We start from the raw sequence: 18,213 nt of genomic DNA, 5'->3' as shown, positions 1-18,213 counted from the left end.
GCTTCTGTGCTAAGCCTCATTTGTCCCATCTGTAAAATGGGCATGAATGTAGCATGATGCCTCCTGCAGAGAATGGCTGTGCAGTTGTGAGCCTGGCACACGGTGGGTATTCAACTGGTGTCATTACTGTTATCTATCACGGCCAGGCGGAGTGCTGGGGTGACCTCTCTGTGCCCGGCGCAGTGTTGTGACCAAGCTGGACAGCCGGCAGGCGGTCAGTGTCAGTCCCTGGTTCCAGTATTCCTGGGGAAACACAGCACAGTTTTGCCTGTGGAGGAGAAGTAGCCCGTGTGGAAACAGGAACTGTATGAGCCAGGCACGTCCCTTCTTGAGGGGGGGGTGCGGGTTCCCTTAGAAAGTGAGGCAGGGAACTAGCTGCAGCTTTTAGGGCCCCATGGAGACTCTGTCTCCTTAGAGGGGGCATTAAGCATTCATTAATAGAGCCTTCCAGAAACCTCTGCGCATTGACTCTTACAGCCTTGGGGTCCACAGGAATAGGGGAGCTCCAGATGAGGAGACACTGGCACTTTGAGGGCAGGGAGCAGCATTCACCGTATGGAGATACCCTTGGAGCCTACTTCTGAACGTGTGCCCGCACGCAGTAGGCACACTGTAAGCACTAGTTGACTGGCCAGTATGACCGCGGCCGTGAAGGGAGCAATGTTAGTAGATGGGTCCCCAAGGATGCAGGGGAGGGGCACACAAGTTCGGGGACTTCGGACCCTAATCCTAAGTGTCTAGAACCCGAGAAGGGGTGGAGGGGAGTCAGCTGGGTCTGAATCGCTATGAAAGTTTGGGTCTCAGTTTCCCCATCCTTGAAATGGGGGGGTGGGGCTCGGCTGGGCTAAGCACCCGCGGTTCCAGGGGCTCCGGGGCGCGGAGGGGTCCGAGCGCCGTGCGGTAGCCGCGGGGCGCCCCCCGGGCCAGCGTGGCGGCAGCCCGCACGAGCGCAGGGGGCGGCGCGGCCCCGCGGTGGGGAGGGGCGGGAGCGCGCGCGGGCCCGCGCAGGCGGCGGCGGAACCGAGCGGACGGGCGTGCGGCCGCGGCGCCGCCGACTCGTGTGGGACGCGCCGCCGACTCGTGTGGGACCCTCCGCTCCGGCCGGCCGCCCGCCGGGCCGCGCGCCGCTCCTCCCGCCGGCAGCCGAGCCGCCCGCGCGCCGGTGAGTGGCCTGGGGCCGGGGCCCCGGCAGGATCGGGCCCTGGAAGGGGCGGGGGCCGGGCGGCGGGGCCGTCACCCAGAGCCGGGCCGAGGGGGTGCGCGTGCCCGCGCGCGCGGCCGCGAATCGGCGGGGGACAGCGGGCGGGGGTGTACGTGGGAGGCCGGGGCGCGAGTGAACCAGCGAGTCTCAGCGTGTCGGCGGCCGTGCGTCCGGGCGTGCGTGGGCGGCGTGTGTCTGTGTGTCCCCTGGGGTGTGTGCCCGAGTGTGTGCGTGCCGTGGCGGGCATGGTGCGTGTGCACGTCGGAGGGTCTGGGTTGCGTGGTTTGCGGTGAATGAGTGCTGGGGACACGGGCATGGCTCCCTTGTAGCCATTTATTGTTTACTGTTTGCCAGGGAGTGTGCCAAGCACTTCACGTGGGATCCCATTTTTGTGAAGGAGTTGTCTGGGTTCAGGGAGTATGTATGCGCACGTGGGTGAGTGTTCACAAGTGGTTTCTGTGTGCATTTGTGAGCCTTCGAGGACAAAAGTGTACGAATACGAAAGAGTATTTTGTGTCCGGGAGTGTGTGAGCGTGTTTATTATGGAGGCTGAGGGTCCCCCCTTGCACCCATCAGGCATCTTGATGGACCGGATGCCAGGAAGCCCATGGAGAGAAGCAGGCCGGGGGTGGGCACCCGGTGGGTGCTGGGCCTTGTGTGGTGACTGAGAACAGAGGTCAGACCCGCAGAGCGAGGCTGGGCCTGGCAGAGGGGGAGGCCTCCGAGCCAGGCCTTGGTGGGGCCCACTGGCAGGACCCTGCGTCCGGCTCCAGGATGCTCAGGCTGGGCTGGGGCTTTGGTGGGCCTGGCAGAGCTACTTGGCCTGGTACTAGAGGACTTGTGTTCAGTTCTTCCTAAATACCCCTCTAGGTCTCTTGGCTTTGTTCTCCCCCCTCTCTGACCCTGGCAGATTATAACTTCCCCCTGAGGCCTCGGTGCGGGGCTGGCTCGGTCCTGACCCTGGGAAGGCCAGGGGCCCCAGGACACTTGTCTGTGTATCTGAGGGTCTCTCTCTCTCTGCCCGCTCTGCTAAGTAGATATTCATCTGATTTATTCATTTGTTAAGCCTGGGCTCCAAGCATGAGCCCCCAAGACAGTAACAAATTGATCACAGCAGGCTTGGGACACTGGTTTCCAAGGTCTGTCCTGCAGCTTTGATGGACGGTTTTTGGGGGGCTTTATAAATGTTGAAAATCTCGGCCGTCAAAAGTCTTAATTGCTTTAAGGCCAACTTTAGAAACACCGAGCTCCCTCGTTTCCTCTGAGTTTTCAAAACTCAGCTTGCCTTTCTGAGGGGAAAATGTCGTGCGCAGGCAAATCTTGGAGGCACATTTAAAAAATCGTGGTGTTAATGGAAGAAGAATTTCATTGAAAAGGATGCAGAGCCGGCTGGAAGCGCCTGTTCCCAATGTAGCAGCTTACCGACTGAACTTTGGACGTCTTCTTTTAGCAAACGAAACCTGGAAGAAACAAAAAAGATCCACACTCTTTTTCTTTTTTGTCCTAAAAAAATGAGAGAGAGAAAAAAACACCTTCTGGGTTTGCTGGAAATGCTGCCTCTCCTTCTCCCCTCAAGGCCAGGCCCTCCCTCCATCCCCCACCCCCAAATAAAATATGCCTGTGGGGAGCTGTGGATGAGTCACTCCCTGGCAGAGAGCCCCACGGGCAAACATTTGGGAAGGTTCTTGCCTAACTTCCCAGAAGAAAAGGCCCAGGATTTAAAATGGTCCCTGTGGTTTGTCAGCCTCTGCCGTCCCGTCTGCTTCGGAAATGACTAAAAAGTAGTTTCTGTCTTCAGAAAATAAAGTCTCAGAGTGAAGCAGTGGCCCAGGTTGGTCTGGGCTTTGGGCCATTCAGATTGTTCGGGTTGCAAGAATCAAAGCTCCTGGCTTTGCCAGGTGGCATTTCCAGTGGCCCTGAGCAAGGAGGGAGCAGGGAAAGGGGACAGGAAAGCATGTTTAGGGAGCACCTACTGTGCAGAGAGACAGAGAGGTCCAGCCTGTGTCCTGGGACTGCTGAGAGGAGGTTGAGGCAGAATCCTGTCACCTGCTTGACTTCAAGCCTGTCCTCTGCATAGGGGCGTGACACTTGTCTTCTGAAGGTGCACAGACCAGGGGCTCCGTGCCTTCACGCACATCTACTCCTTTAATCTTCCCCGTGAGGTAGGGGGTTGTCATCTCCATTTTACAGATGACATAACTGAGGCTCAACGAGATGAAATGCCAGGCATAGCTTTGTGAAAGTAGCACCACAGCCGATGGCCACCACTTATCGAGGACATACTGTGTGCCAGGCACGGCACCAGAAGCTTTAAGGGCCTTAATTCACTCAGTGCACTCAGCAACAGGCAGACGGGAACTCTCCTGACGCCCATTTTACAGGTGAGGAGACTGGGGACACGGAGAGATGAAATCATGTGCTGGGGATCGCGGACTGCTGTGCGGTTTACCCTGGGGTTGAACTCAGGCTTGTCTGAGCGGAGCCTGCCGTCTGCCCACTGGACCTGGAAAGTCATGGTCACTGTATTCCGAGTCCTTGTGCGGCTGGGGTCCTCACCAGGCTCCCGGCTTCCGGGAGAGGCCTTCCTGAAGGCGCTGCCCTCCTTCCTCGTCCACTCCTGTGGAGGACCCACGCCCAGGGCCAGGACTGCCAGACAGAAAGGGTTCGCAGTTCACATTTTTTTCTTTCCTCATGAAGTGCCAAAGATTGGTTTCAGAAAGGAAGTGTCAAAACAATTGTCAAAAAGAGAAGAATATCCCCTTCCTCTTCTCGGGTCAGACCAAGCAAGGGAGTCAGAGGGGGGAGAGTGGAAGACCCTGGTGAGTCATCCAAGATGAAATGCGGGTTGGCATCTCCAGGCTGGTGTGGGGAGGAAGTCCGCTGGGGCATTGCCCTCAGGAAGAGCCCAGTGTGTTCCGACCCCTGGTGATGGCGACTAACCTCCAGGGCCCTGACTCCCCGTTCTGAATATCTGACAGCAGGATCATTTCTGCCTGGGCTTCTCGTCCCTTGCCCTTTTAGCCCCGTGCCTGGTCTCTGACTCGTTCATTTCCATTCTTATCACGGGTTTCTACAGTGCGGTTCTTGAAAGGAACATAGTGTGTGAGGAGTGTGTGAGGACCGGGTTTGGGGGTGTGCGGCGCCCCTGCAAGGGTCCTTTGATGTTGGAGGGAAAAGGTATTCCTTCTCCCTTCCGAGTATGCTCTGTGAATTGATGAACATTTGCAAATTGCTTTGAGATGCGTTAATTTAAGGTGTGAAATAATAGATCTTGTGCAAAGGCTCAACCGCATTTCTGGCATTGATGGATTTCTCTCCCGTCTGGCCTGTGATTTGGGGAGGTAAAAAGAGTCCTTGTTTCTCCATTTTTATCTTTATTTATTTATTTATTTATTTATTTTTGCTGATGTCATTCTTCGGAAGCGGTCCTTTCCTCGGCTGTCACTTTGGATGGTTGCCAGAATGCTGGCGACCAGAACGTGCAGCTTTAGGGAGCAGGGGTGCTCCTGGAGTATGTGTGGGGAGGTCATCTGGGGTGCTCTCCCCCTGGGTGTCTGTGAAATTGCTTCAAAACGAGTGGGTGCTAGATGACCAGGATTGGCCAAAGATCCTCAGTGGATTTTTTTGGTATTTGGCCATCTTATATCTGACTCTTGCTTGGGTAGTGACAGGATGGCCTTTGGGGAAAATGTTTATTTTTTATCTTTTTAGCCATTTATTTATTTATTTATTTTAAGTGAGCCCATTGCCCACTGTGGGGCTTGAACTCATGACCCCGAGATCAAGAGTCAGATGCTCCACCGACTGAGCCAGCCAGGTGCCCCGAAAATGTTTTATTTTATAAAAAGAAAAAATCAGGTCGGTTAGTGGCTGGCTTCACCCATTCCTGTCTGAGCTGGGTGACACACTCACAGCCCCTTCCTTTGGCCCAAACTGAATTAAAGCAACAGCCTTCTCAGACTCCGCTTCCAGACAGGAGCGGACATTGGGGCAAATCAGTTGGTGGTGTAATTTCCTGTGACGTTCAATTTGGGAACTTGACCGTGGAGTGTGATCTAGCATTTTGACATCTGTCCCTCTAACAGACTTGCTTGTATGGAAGCAGACCCACATACACAGCCTCTGCTGTGTTCTCTCCAATTCTGGATTTTTCCACAGACGACTACTGCTCGGGTGGTCTGGTGGCAAAGGCCCAGTCTTCTGGCCAGGCCTCTTGGCATTCCCAGCAGGATCACCGCACCCCAAACCCAACCGGCCTCTTTGGCTGGGCTCTGGGGGACAGACGAGTGAGGGGCCTGCAGAACTGAAAGGTGATGCAGCCAGGATCTGAAATGCATTCAGTTCCAAGGGCCTTCATCCACATGGAGCCTCTCTTTCTTTCTCTTCAACATCTGCGTGATGGTGACCTCATAGAAAAGAAAAAGGGGCTTTATGTAGGAATTCCATAGAGTGTGAAGGAATTTCTGCGAGGGAAGGGGGAGGGAAGCTGCCATTGAGAGCCTGCCGCCCTGCATTTCCTCTAGTTGTTTAAGCCTCACACTTCAAAATTAGGCTGGGGGAGGGGCAGTGCTTGACCTTGGCGAAGGGAGCTGGCGCCTTAGAGGAGAACTCCCCAAAGTGCCCAAGTTGCAGTTGAGGGAACAGGGTGAGTCCCTTGCTGCAGGTGAGTGGCAGCGTTAGAGTTTGTCCACGACCCGTCTCCCCAGGCCAGCCCTCTCTTGTTCCTTGTCCCCAAAGTCTTTGAAACTGGGAGTTGTCAGGAAGAGATCTGCAAAGGGGCAGCAGTTACCCTGCAAATGACCTTCAGCTCTGTTGAGTCCATGCTGCCCCTGAGAAATCCAGTAGGCTCACCATCCAGAGAAGAGCCACACGCCCATTTTACAGAATGGGAACTGAGGCCCAAGGAGGGGAAGGCGCCAGCCCACATTCACGTTAAGAACTTGAGCTTTGGCACCAAATGGAGGGAGGTGGGGCCTCCCAGAGCAAGTCATTCACCTCTCCGAGCCAGTTTCCCCATCTGGAAAACAGACAATATTAGGACCTCAAATGTGTGAGGGAAGAACTACAGGAGATAGTGGATGTGAAACCCTCCGCACATGGGTCGCACCCTGGAAGTGCTCGATGCTCACTGCCTGAGATTTTATGGGAGGTGAAGAAATTGTGATTCATCTCTTTAAGGACCTTCCCAGGGTCACTGGGCCAGGAAGGTTGTTTCCCTGTCGAGAGCATTTTCAGCGCCCCTGCGTATTGAGGCCCGAATTGGGCCGAAAAGCAGGGTCAGGATCTCTTCCAGGTGCCACTGAAGCGCTGCCCTGTGATCATGACCCTCAAAATAGCCCGGGGAAGAGACATGGCAGTTTGGTAAAACGAGGCGGAACTTAAGTCAGGGCGCTCTGGGCGGCTCAGGAAAACGTTTGGAAGTCAGTATCTTGTGCTCCTCTTGGAGTTAGAGGGTCTCGGGAGGCCCCGAGAGCGGTGTCAGCCACAGTGTGTTATTAAGCAAGGCAGATGTTTTGTTAATTATTTACACAGCGTCGGGCCCCATCAGAGGTCTGTGCTGACAGAAGCGGCTGTCGCAGACCTGGGCCTGGGGGCAGGTAGTTCTCGGTGAAAAGCGAGCAAGCGGAATCCTCCTGGAGGGTCTGAACAGCGAGGCCTGGGGGCATCCCTGCACGTTTGTGTGGGGTTCTGGCCGGTTGGCTTGTTGTCCCTGAGGGAGAGGCGAGGTCCCACGGAAGCGGCTGCCCTTCCAGGGGCCACTTCTGTGGGCATTTGGCCAGGTCTTCCCACCTGAGACCCCACCATGGTGTGTGTGGTGAGTGGGGAGCATCAGCGGGCGCTGGAGGCACCTTTGAACCCAGCACCTCTACTCCCTCACCTGGAAAATGGGCCAGTAGCCCCAGGCTCGAGGCCCTTGATTCTTGGACACTATTTGGGGGCTGGGGTGATTTGCCCTAGAAACCCAACTTTAGGCCTAGAATTGTCAAAAGGAAGGGGCCTGGGATGAAAGCATTCCCTGGAAGGTCACCGAGGGTGAGGGATGCTGGCTGGGGGCAGGGCAGACCTAACCCTGTCTTCCCACAGCACTAACCCCGTTATGTGTTTTCTAGAAGGAGGGTTTGCATGGGAGTCATTTTAAGAAAAGTTTCTTATATGAAATATCCATCATCTGTAAGTCTGTGGAGACAAAGCAGGTTGGTGTTTACCAGGGGCTGAGGGAGGAGGCATGAGGAGCAACCGCTCAATGGGTGTGGGGTTTCCTTTGGAGTGATGAAACTGTTTCGGGACCAGAGAGGTGGTGAATGTGCTAAACGACACCGAGTTGTTCACTTTAAAATGGTTAATTTTATGTCATGTGGAAAAATTTTTTTCAAGGTTCTGATGCTTAAAAATACAAGGCACGAAGTCCTCTCATTTTACAGATGGGGAGACTGAGGCCCAGGGAGGTAGTGACCAGCTTCCAAGGTTGTGGCTGATCAGAACACTTCCCCACCTGTCAGGCCAAGGCTCTGGTCATGGTGCGTGGGCCTGGACTGTGTGCAAAGAGTCGGATGCCGAAACACAGACCCATTCATAGTTGTGTAGGTGGAGTGGACTTTGGTTAACCAGATCCACCCGCACTGGCTGGTATGTGGCCGTCCGTTCACTCATTCGTTGGAGAAATACCTCCCAGCGTTGTGGGTCAGGTGTTATCCTGGGAGCTGGCCCGGAGACCCTCTCACGGCCCCACTCCACACCTCTAACCACCTGGTGAGGGCAGGAGTTGTGTCATGAACCCCTGTGGGTGCTTGCAGTTGGCAGCTCCTGGGACTCGCTCCCTGGGGTAGCAGGAGGGCTTTCCAGGAGGGAGGGGCTTCTGAGCAGGCTGGGTGTTGGGAGGTCTGGAGGTCTGAGAGGGCTGGGGTGAAGGGCCGGTGGACCGCAGGGTGAGTGGGTGGGTGGGGCTGCGGGATGAGGAGTTGGGGGCGAGACTGGGGTCCGAGGCTGTGGGCAGCCCCCCAGCAGTGTGAAGCCAGAAATTTCTGCCCCTTCCTCAGCTTTTGACCCCTTCGGTGGATTCTTTGTACCAGGCACCTACTGTATGTTACATTCCGTTCTAACCCTTCGCATGGATTAGCTCCCTTCATCCTCCCAGCAATTCTCCGATGCAGGTATCCTTATGCCCATTTTATGGACGAAGAAACAGACACAGAGACTCTAGGATGTATGGTGCTTAATTAATTGCTGCAGCATCGGGGTCTGGTCAGTAGGGTCGGGGGACAGAGGCTGCCATCTGGAAATGCCTGTCGTATGGGCTGTGAGTTGGTGCCCAGGTGCAGGGCCTGGGAGAGGGTCTCCCAGGCAGCTGAAGGAACAGCCCCTACCAAGGAGCAAATGGTGGGAGAAGAGGCCGCCCAGGCCTGCGGGGATCTGGGGGAGATTTGGTCTTTCTCTCTCTCTCTTTTTTTTTTTTTTTAAAGATTTTGTTTATTTAATTGACAGAGAGAGACACAGCGAGAGCAGGAACACAAGCAGGGGGAGTGGGAGAGGGAGAAGCAGGCTTCAACACAAGGAGGGGCAGAGGGAGAGGGGGAAGCAGGCTTCCCGCGGAGCAGGGAGCCCGATGCGGGGCTCGATCCCAGGACCCTGGGATCATGACCTGGGCCGAAGGCAGACGCTTGACGACTGAGCCGCCCAGGCGCCCCAGATTTGGTCTTTCTTACAAGAGCAGAGGGGCTCCTGCTACCTCCGCACCCCACTTCTAAAGGATCTTTCTCTTGCTCACTCCACTCCAGCCGTGTGGCCTCCTTACTGTTCCTCAAGCATATACTCCCCAGTGTCCCCTCTTCCTGAAATCCTTTCCCCCCCAGTGTTCCCATGACTTGCCCCCAGCCTTCATTCAGGACACCACAAAAATCACTTCTCCAAAGAGGCCCTGTTATCCCCCATCCTATTGAAATCAGTCCCTCACTCCATCACTCCCCATTCCCTGACTTGGCCTTACTTTTCTTCAGGACCCTTCCCCATTCCTGATTCCGTATGTTATCTCCCTCCCGGACTAGAACGGAAGCTCTGTGAGGATAAGACTTGGTCCGCAGACCACCACCGGGTCCCCGGTGTTCTGCACGGTGCCTGGCACATAGTAGGTGCTTAGTTAATACTTAGTGAATGAACGGAAGGTTTCAAGTGGGCAAGTGGCAGGATCCTTGAGGAATGTCTCTGTGGACTTACTGAATCTGTTAGCAAACTTTGCCTGTCCCAGTGGGCAGTGAAAGGCTGAGTTGTGCCCAACTGACCCGCCTCTATCCAGAGGAGGTTTCCTAGATAAAAGCTCAAAGTATTCCAAGGGAGGAGCCTACACTCATAGAAGGGCTTATACCTCTGAGCGTTATCAAGGTCTTTTCCTTTGCTTCTTTCCTGTGGAGGGGGGCTCCTGATGCCTGTATGGCAGTGGCTTTGGGTTGGAATGGGTGGGTGTGTGTCTTTAAGCTACACTTTCTGTCAGGTATACTATTTTTTTTAGAGGGCGAATCTTTTGAGGGTTGCTTAGGGAAAGGGAGGTGTTTAACTCTCCCAAGTGACTCCAGAGACTACCCCACCCAGAAAATGGGGAGTTGTGGGTTGAAAGGGGCAGGGATTCCCTAGCTGGTGTGGCCTTGGCAGGCCACCAGGGTGGGTGCCCAGATGGCGGGACCATTGGGGACCACATGGCAGACAGACGGGGAGCCGGGGACAGGGAGCCCACCCATACGTTTGGCGGGTCCTGCGGAGTCCAGCCGGATTTAGTTACACCAGGATCTCAAGTGTGAACTTGGTGTGCCTGAGTCAGTGTGTGTGCATTTCCTTTGTTCATCTCCCCCAGGAATTTTAGCGGCCTTTTGTGTTTGTTTTAAATGCCAGCCTCCTCAGCTCACCCAAGAGGAAATGAGGACTGGATTTTTGTCTGTGCAGGGGCTGAGGACAAGGGTGAGAGCTGCCCACTCTTGATGGTGACAGCACAGCATTTGGGAACTATGCGAAGAACATACTTTTACTCCAAGCTAACAACTTTTGTTTGCACATGCTTCTATGACATCCCAGGCCTTCCGATATCACCCATCTATCGGTTAGGCACGTGATGACCACAGTTTCCAAACTCTCAAAAGGGCAGTGGTCTGTAAAAGCATTTTAGTGACATTTGGGGACAGGAGAGGCTGTTTGGAAGATGCTTGTTTGGTTGCTAGTATATAAGATGTTCTGGATGCTCGAATGGCTTATGGGCGGCATCTTTGAAATTGCACAGTGCTGAAAATTCTGGGACATATGGTCACTGTGATGTGCTAATGTTAGCAATCGAGATATTTAATTACCCAGAAAAACCCCTTTGCCTATCCACTACGGGTTACTGGAGAGCCTTTATTTCTCAGGAGGAAGGTCTCACACTGTGTAATCCGGACCAGCAGACAGGGAGTCATTATCCCTCATTAATTTATTAGCTAATTAAGTGATTTATTTGGTCACGCATTTATTCCTTCCATTGCTGTTCACTGGCAACATTTGCTGGGTCCTACTCTGTGCCTGGACTGGTGCTGGACACTGGGGATGGAATGAAACAGAAGAGCAGGTATTACTGAATCCCCACTGGGTGCCAGCCCATCGGGTGCTGCTGTGGGCTACAGGTGAATTCATTTCCCTGTGCACATTTACTGAGCACCTACTATGCGTAGGCCCATGGAGATGCCAAATGAAAATGACACAGTACTTGTGGTTTGAACTCTCCCTGCATTTTGATGGCATCTTTTGGTCCCGGCCCTCTGCATGCTGTGGCAAACCCAGCCAGCCACCGTTCACAGGCCCTGGAATGAACCAGAAACAATCCAGATGCCCCAGGAACCGACGTGAGAACAAGGCATCCCCTTCACACGTTGCGTGTCAGCTCCGCGTCTTGCCGCCACCCAGCATTTTGAGACAGAATGTGAGATCTCGTGGTTGGCTAAATACATAAATATTTTATGTTTCGATATTCTGAAAGCGAAGCCCAAATGCGCAGAACTGCAGCACATCAGTGCTATAGATCATATGTTATAATAATCTGATGACATGTTGTTTAAATATTTATGGACTGATGCGCCATGACAATGGGGGAAGAGAGTAGTCTTGGAGCAGAGTCGGGGCAGGTGCTAGAAAGGAGGGAGCAGACCCACGCGATCCTGGGAAGTGCCACACGACGCTCAGGTTTTGGATTTGAGGTTTTGGGGTTTCGGGACAATAGCAACGGGCCATGCCCTTGACCGATGTCATTTCATCTCATCCTCACATCCATCCTGCGAGGATGTGACTCTTAGTGATCCCAAGTGACAGAGGGGACACTGAGGCCCAGGGCAGGTCAGATCTGCCCTAGACCCCACAGCTGGGATGGCCCAGGGTCAAACCCGGGTCAGCTGCCGTCTGAGCTCGTATTCACAGTGTGTTCTGCTCGATCCGTGACCAGTCCTATTGGAAAAGCTGCCGCTGCCACCTGGTACTAACTGGACTTTGTAAATCACAGAAAGAAAGGCGGCATCTGTGAAATGTCGGGCAGGCATAGAAACCACAGGAACAAGTCTCTAACCCAGGACCTCGCCACATGCCTGGCACGCGGTGGGGGCTCTGGAAGTGACACTTCCGCCCCTCGGCCATTCTTTTCGCTGCTGGTTTTGTGGTTGTTCGGGGAGCTGTCTGCAGACTGTCCCTGAGTTAGTACCCAGGCCCCCCGCCTTTCCGTGTGCCTTCCCTCCTCCCTGCCATGCGACACCGCAGAGCTCAGACGTGGTAGCCCCCCAGCCTCCGACAGCCCTGCAAGGAAGCCCTTGTGTCTCCGCCTTACAGATGAGGGACTCCTGCCCACTCCCACTCCCTCCGTGTGGGGAGCCATTCCTTCCACGCCCTCCCAGAGGCTCTGCTGGGTCAGCCTCCCCCCGTTGGCTGTGCCACCGCCGCCGTCAGTCCTGCCTGTTTCATCACTGCTCAGTGTCCGACCGATCGGCACGTCCCCAGCACCGGGAATGGGGCCTGGTCCACGAGATGACAATAAGTGAGCAGCGGTAAGAATTCAAAAAAGAAGCTCCGTGGACGGGTGAGGGGAGGGCTGAGTTCTGAGAAGCTTTTCGGCCAGTGACTGTCTCAGACCGCATGGTGCCTTCTAGTTCTGCAGAGGCCTAGGGATGTCCCCTGGGGCCTCCAAGCCAGGGGATGGGGGTCAGAAGGTCATATAAACAGAAAGTAGGGCCGGCTACGTGATTTGTGCGTCCCAGCACAAAGTAAAAATGCAGGTCCCCTTGTTTAAAAAGAGGAGAAAAGCTTTTTCCTTTGCCATCTCTTTCTACCTGTCGTGGTGGTTTTTCTTAGCGATTGAATGCCATGCTGCCTTGGGCACAGGGACACTCACGGGGTGAGTGCAGACCTGCGCAGTTATCCTGTGGCGCACCTGCCCCTGTGACTGCACCCAGGCCCCCGCCAAGGGTGGAGGGTGGCAGAGGTCACTGGGGCAGGGGGTCAGGAGCAGGACCACCTATGAGCTCAGGCTCCAAGCGCCCAGCACATGCATCATTGTCCCACCGGACTTCACTTAGTTGGCACAAATTCAAAGATGAAGTGAAGGCTTTAAGACAGTGGACACAGAGCATGAGGCCCCAAGCACTGGGCTCCCTCCGGAGGGCAGGGCAGGGTGAGACGAAGCCACTGGTCACATGCCCGTGAAGCTGGCCCTGATGGGAGGGCTGTAGCCTCTTCCCACCCGTGCGCGCATTGCAGAGAGCTTGGGGCCAGATCTTACTTGGGGGAAGAGCTCCGCTGTGAGGTACTCGCTGCAGACCACCAGCCTGGGCTGTGAATGCAGTGGTTGACCCGCTGGTCTCCCTCCTCACCCCAGGCCTCTCTTGCCAAGGACACACCGTGGATGTGGGTCTCCTTGGAAATGCCCCCTGCCGCCCGATTTCATTCTTCATGTAGTTGCCTGATGTTATTGCATCGACAAACCAATCCCTTCTGACTTCTTGTCCTTGGGTGACTAGGGTCAGAAATCAAATGATGAGGTTGCTGACCCACTCACTCGGGAAGAACGCTAAGCAGGTGGTGCCCTGGGGATCATAGAGGATGGGAAGCTCAGATTTCGCCAGCCTTCCCACGCTGTTCCTAGCTCTGAACTGGGGCCGGGGGCGGGGGGCTGGCAGCCACAGGATGTGGACATCTGGTTACTCTCGAAAACATGAATGAGGGAGACTCAGGAAAGTTAACTATTATTTAGCACCTACTGTGTGCCAGCGATGTGGCCAAGTGCTTTATCCGGGTTGCCTTTGTCAATCCCCACAACAACTTTGGACTGGCCCCATTTTTCAGATGAGGGTAACTGAGGTTCAGAGATTGAAGCCGCCAGCCCAAAGCTATAAGCCACATGGTTTGGAAACTGAAATTTGAACCCGGGCCTCGCCCAAAGCCAGTGCTGGGGCCACCGCCTGGCTGAGTCTTCTGCCTCCACTATCCGTTGCACGTGCATGGGGACGGGACAGGAGCCAGACCTTAGCTGCTGCTGCTTGTTGGCCCCTGCCTCAGAGCAAACACCCTCCTTGGCAGGGAGCAGGTCCCGAGGCTCTAGCTGCAGCTCCCCCCCACCCCTCCTCAGACCAGCCAGCCCTGTGGCCGGTCTCAGGCCGAGATATAGAGGGAGGAGGTGGTGGGTTAACCTGGACACCCTGCAGGCCAGCCACGCCCCTTACCTTCTGCTCATCACTCTCCTTGGCTTGTTGCTTCCCACTGGGGGACTCACTTTTCTCCCTTGCAAAGCGAGGGGGAAATCTCAGTTCCTGTCTCTGGGGGAGTTTTCATGACCCAGTGAGGGAAGCACGCGCTTAGCAGCCATTCAGCAATAGGTACCTGTTATTGTACTGACAACGACACTGTGTGGGGTGAGGACTGCAGCTTGGTGGCACCTGTGGCGCTCAGGTGCTCCTCTCCACACTCAGCTCAGAGCTGCCCCCTGGGACTCTTCCCTTGCTTGCTTTGTTTGGTCATTCATTGATCCAGCAGAGCCAGGCACGGTTCTAAGAGGCATAATGAACAGAAGAGGCAAAACGGAGCTGGCCTTCTGGCTGGGGAGAGCTGGCGTAAACGAGACAGGAGTAAAGTATGTCCGGTGTTGCTGGTCTGAGTATTGGAGACAGATGCAGGGGAGTTGGGGTGTGGGGGTCCCTCCTGGGGTGATACTCCCACAGCCTCCTGAGAGTTCACATGATGCCTGTTCTAGATCCCAGCTCCTCGGGTAGGGGGGTGGCTGGGTTGGCACCGTGGGGCTTGCTTTGCCTCAATTGTCTTTGACAAAGTGGTTTTCCCAGCTGGATCGTGGGAATCTTCCCTCAAGCCCTCCCAAGACTTTGAACTGCTCCTTCTCAGGGCTGCTGGTTACCAGGGCCAACCTGGGCAGGTCCTGGCCACGTATTCTTGCACTGACTCCTCCTAGTGACCCTGTGAGTCAGGTTCTTTAGTCCCATTTTACAAACAAGGAAAGCGAGGCTGAGTGAAGCTGAGTTGGTAGCCCAAGGGCACACAGTGAGTCTGTGACTGAGTCAGGATTTGAACCCAGGCCTTTGGCTTCCAGAGCACACCCCCCCTAAACCATTCTGTCCTAGTGTGGATGGACGTTTTTGTGTTTCCAGCATCAAAAGAAGCCATGTGTCCCGCTCAAAGGAGCAGATGCTCAGCAAGCACCTACTATGTGTCGGGGCAGTGCTGGGCGCTGCAGGGGGGTGTGGTGGAGAGGAATGCTCAGATTGGTCTGGAGGTCTTTCCTCCAGGGCTGTGAGGGGGTAGGGTTAGCTCCATGGCAGGGAGCAGGGTGCCCAGAGAGTTTCCACAGCTTGCAAGATCACACAGCCCCGGACAGCCTGTCATCAACCACGGCTATCTCAGGCCAGCTTCACCATCCACCCTCATTTTGTCCTTGGACCATCCGAAGCCCAAAGAACAATTCAGTGGCTCGACTTCAGATTGGAGAGGCGGGGGAGCCCTTTGCGTAACTTTGGAAATGGACGCCATATCCACAGTGAAATGGCTTTAGAGATGCCACTGATTCTCAGCGGTGAGGGCCTGTGGGCATGGGACTGGAGAAGGGACTGGCCAAGGGTTCCTCCCCGGACTGACACCAGGGCGTTAGGGTTTCCTGACATGGGGGCGGGGGGGAGGCGGCGCACAGACAAGCTGTTTAAAATAAAATGTTTCCAGAACTGTCCCATCCTACCATCAGCAAACAGTCCTTAAGCAGCAAGGAAACTGCGTGTTCCTTGTTCACAAAATGGTGAGCTGGCCATCAGACCTATTTATTTAAACCCAGAGTCGATGAGGCTAAAGACTTCAGCTCTGAGCGGGCACGCTGCCTCGCTGTAGCAGGGGAGCCTAATCTTCAGGGTTTTCTTCCCATTTACGGGTTTTTGTTGTTGTTGTATATTTGTAAAATGAGGCTTCTGCTGGCAAAAGCAGGTTTTAGCGAGTGCGGCAGCTCTTTCAAAACCTAATAAGGCCCCAAAGGAGGGTGTGTTCCGGCAACACTTTTCTTCTCCCTCCGGGGGCGGCCCGATTTGGCTTGCCTCCTGCACTTTGGGCACCGTGGACCATCCGTCTTGCTTCCCATTAACAGAATTACCGCCATCACTTCTGCAAGGACGAGATGGGCCCCTTGGAACTGCCTTGGGGACAGAGGCAGAAGTCGCCACGCAGTTTTGCTTAGAGGGGAAAGGAAGGAAAAAGAGAAAAACCAAACTCTCACAAATGGATGGTTCTTTGGATCTGAAGGGCCTGGGCCCTGGAGGAAAGGGGCCTCGGGGCGGGTCCGGCCCTGCTTCCTGCTCACAGTCCCAGGCGGGAAGTGCCTGACGCCTCTCACAGGAGAGCGGACCGCACAGGCGATGGGGCCTGGGGTCAGCAATCTGGGATTCTACCTGGAGACCCCTGTGTCAGGGAGCAAAGAAGGTGGGGCTGCAGGTTAGAAAGAATGTTTCTGCCTTTGCTTGAACTGCGTCAGGATGTCGGGAGGGATTTCCTGATGGGCAGCTGGGGGGTGGCGTGGGGTGGGCCCAGTCTCTCTGTCCTCATAGGTGAGGGAGGGACCATGAGCTCTCTGCCCTTTGAGTCTCCTTGGTTGGCCCTCGATACCTGGTTTTGGGGGGAGGCCAAGGCCACAGAAGCCATAGGATCGGCCTAACAGCAGGATGGAAAGCGGGAAGAATCCCAAAGCAACACTGACTTCCACCAGTGCATTGTTGAAGCACCCCCTCACTCCCCAGTGGCCCAGTCCTGGGGTATGTCCCAAGGGGAAAGTCCTGAGTCTAGACCTTCCACCTTGCCAGGGCTAGAGGCTCCCCACCCCATGCCCAGCACCTCCTTCACCAGTGCCAGTTCTCTTAATAGGGTTATTCTTTGTGTAGAATTACCCGCTATCTTTTTAAAAACAGCTCCTCCTCTTATTGCTATGAGTACTTTTTCATCAGAGTGTCCATCGGGGGTTTACCCATGCTAGCATCAGCTAGGCTTCACCTTGAAACAGCTCCATTTTATAAGTGAATCCCAGGCTCAGAGAAGTAAAATGACTTATCCAGGGCCATACAGCAACGCTTTGAACCCAGATCCGTCTCCCCTGGAAGCCCCTGCACTGGTACCTGTAAGGTTCCACTGGAGAGAGCCAGGTGGAGAGGGCGTGCCGGGTGGAGCACTGGGAGGTGAGAAGCAGGAGTTGCAGGACCCCACAAGAGGCTCTCTGGAGCTGACATGGTTGGTGACAGGTGTCACCTGGGATTGGGGTCAGGCAGGTAAGGTGGCCTTGGACGCTGAGCTCTGGGAGTGATGACTTGATCTGGAAGCTTTGAAGGCTGACACGGGAGGGGCCGTGTTTCTGGTGGCTTGTAAGGAAAATGGTTCGGTGAGGGTGGTGGTGAGACTGGGAGGCTGGTGAGGAGGCACCAGTGTGGACGTGTCATGGTGTGAACTGTCTTGGAGCCTCTCAGCGGCCCGAGGCCACAGTTTCACCAGAAAGGACCTTTGGCTCCACACCCCAGCCCCCAACTCTCCCACCCCCACCCCAGCCCTTCCTGCTGGGCGTCTGGCGGGAGGCCCCTCACCTCTGAACCCCAGCCTCCCTCACAGCTTTCTTGTGAAAGGCAAGGCCCACACGCCTACGACTTGCTGGGGACGACGTGAGAATAAATGATAAAATATGTAAAGCTCGCAGCGCTGCTTCGGGAAGGGGGGAGGGTGCCATGGATGTGTTGTTTTCCCTGAACCCGATTTCTGCTTGTCCTTTCTGCCCTCCCTATCAGAGAAGCTGTTTTGATTGCTGGGGACGAGAGAAGTCGGGGTTAATGGGAGTGCATCAGCCGAGGCCTGGCCTGTTCAAGGGGTCTGTCGCCAAATACCTTCATTTCCCAATTTCCAGGCCATCTCACGAATCTGCAGGAGCCGTGGTGCTGACGCACTTCCCAGGGATTGAATTATGTTGTCACTGTGATTGAGGTCTGATTCTCCCTTGATCGACTGATCGATTGAGCTGGCCAAGTCAGAGGCAAAGGCGTGAAAGTGACCAGCTCTGAGTTCTAATGTATGTCTCTGTGTGTTGGGGGGTGGGCTGGGATCAGAGTTGCCCCTGCCCACCAGGAGTCGGCCCGTCTGGCAGCTGACGTTGGCCATGCCGTGAGGGGGTGGCTCACAGCCTCGGGTTTGGTGTGTGGTGGTGTGGCGCCATGGGTGTGCCCCCCCGGATAAGCTGGCTGTTCCCAGGATCTGTCCAGGCCAAGTTTTCCACGGAGGCCAGATTCTCAGGAGGGTGAGCCTAGGCTAGCCCAGGAACTGCTTTGCACCCTCCCATAGAGCCAGGTGGTTCTAAAGCAGATGGGGTTCTGCCCGGCATTAACGGGCTCAGCCCCCTGCCCACCGCAGGGCCTAGCACCTGCTGGGGATGCAGCCCGGATATTTTTATGTTGAATGGACGGACGAGGGTAAGGAGGTAAACATGTTCCATACCGGCTGGGTGA

At 55.2% G+C, this 18,213-nt stretch overlaps 1 protein-coding gene across 2 annotated transcripts in view; it reads left to right on the top strand.

The window, feature by feature from the left end:
• The first annotated feature begins 1,016 nt into the window (after positions 1-1,016).
• NEK6 (NIMA related kinase 6) overlaps positions 1,017-18,213 on the top strand; it is an 84,290-nt gene continuing 67,093 nt past the window's right edge. The window contains exon 1 of one of the 2 annotated variants that reach the window (XM_025888266.2): positions 1,017-1,162. The gene's annotated coding sequence lies outside the window, so the exon portion shown is untranslated. Of the gene's footprint in view, positions 1,163-3,998; positions 4,021-18,213 lie in introns of those variants that run through there. The other variant, XM_025888265.1, reaches the window with a different exon arrangement.

Source organism: Callorhinus ursinus, unplaced genomic scaffold (genome assembly GCF_003265705.2).
Source record: "Callorhinus ursinus isolate GAN/ISIS: 27379988/994484 unplaced genomic scaffold, GSC_fseal_2.0 scaffold24, whole genome shotgun sequence".
NCBI classification, from domain to species: domain Eukaryota; kingdom Metazoa; phylum Chordata; class Mammalia; order Carnivora; family Otariidae; genus Callorhinus; species Callorhinus ursinus.
This window is presented reverse-complemented; position numbering and strand designations above follow the sequence as displayed.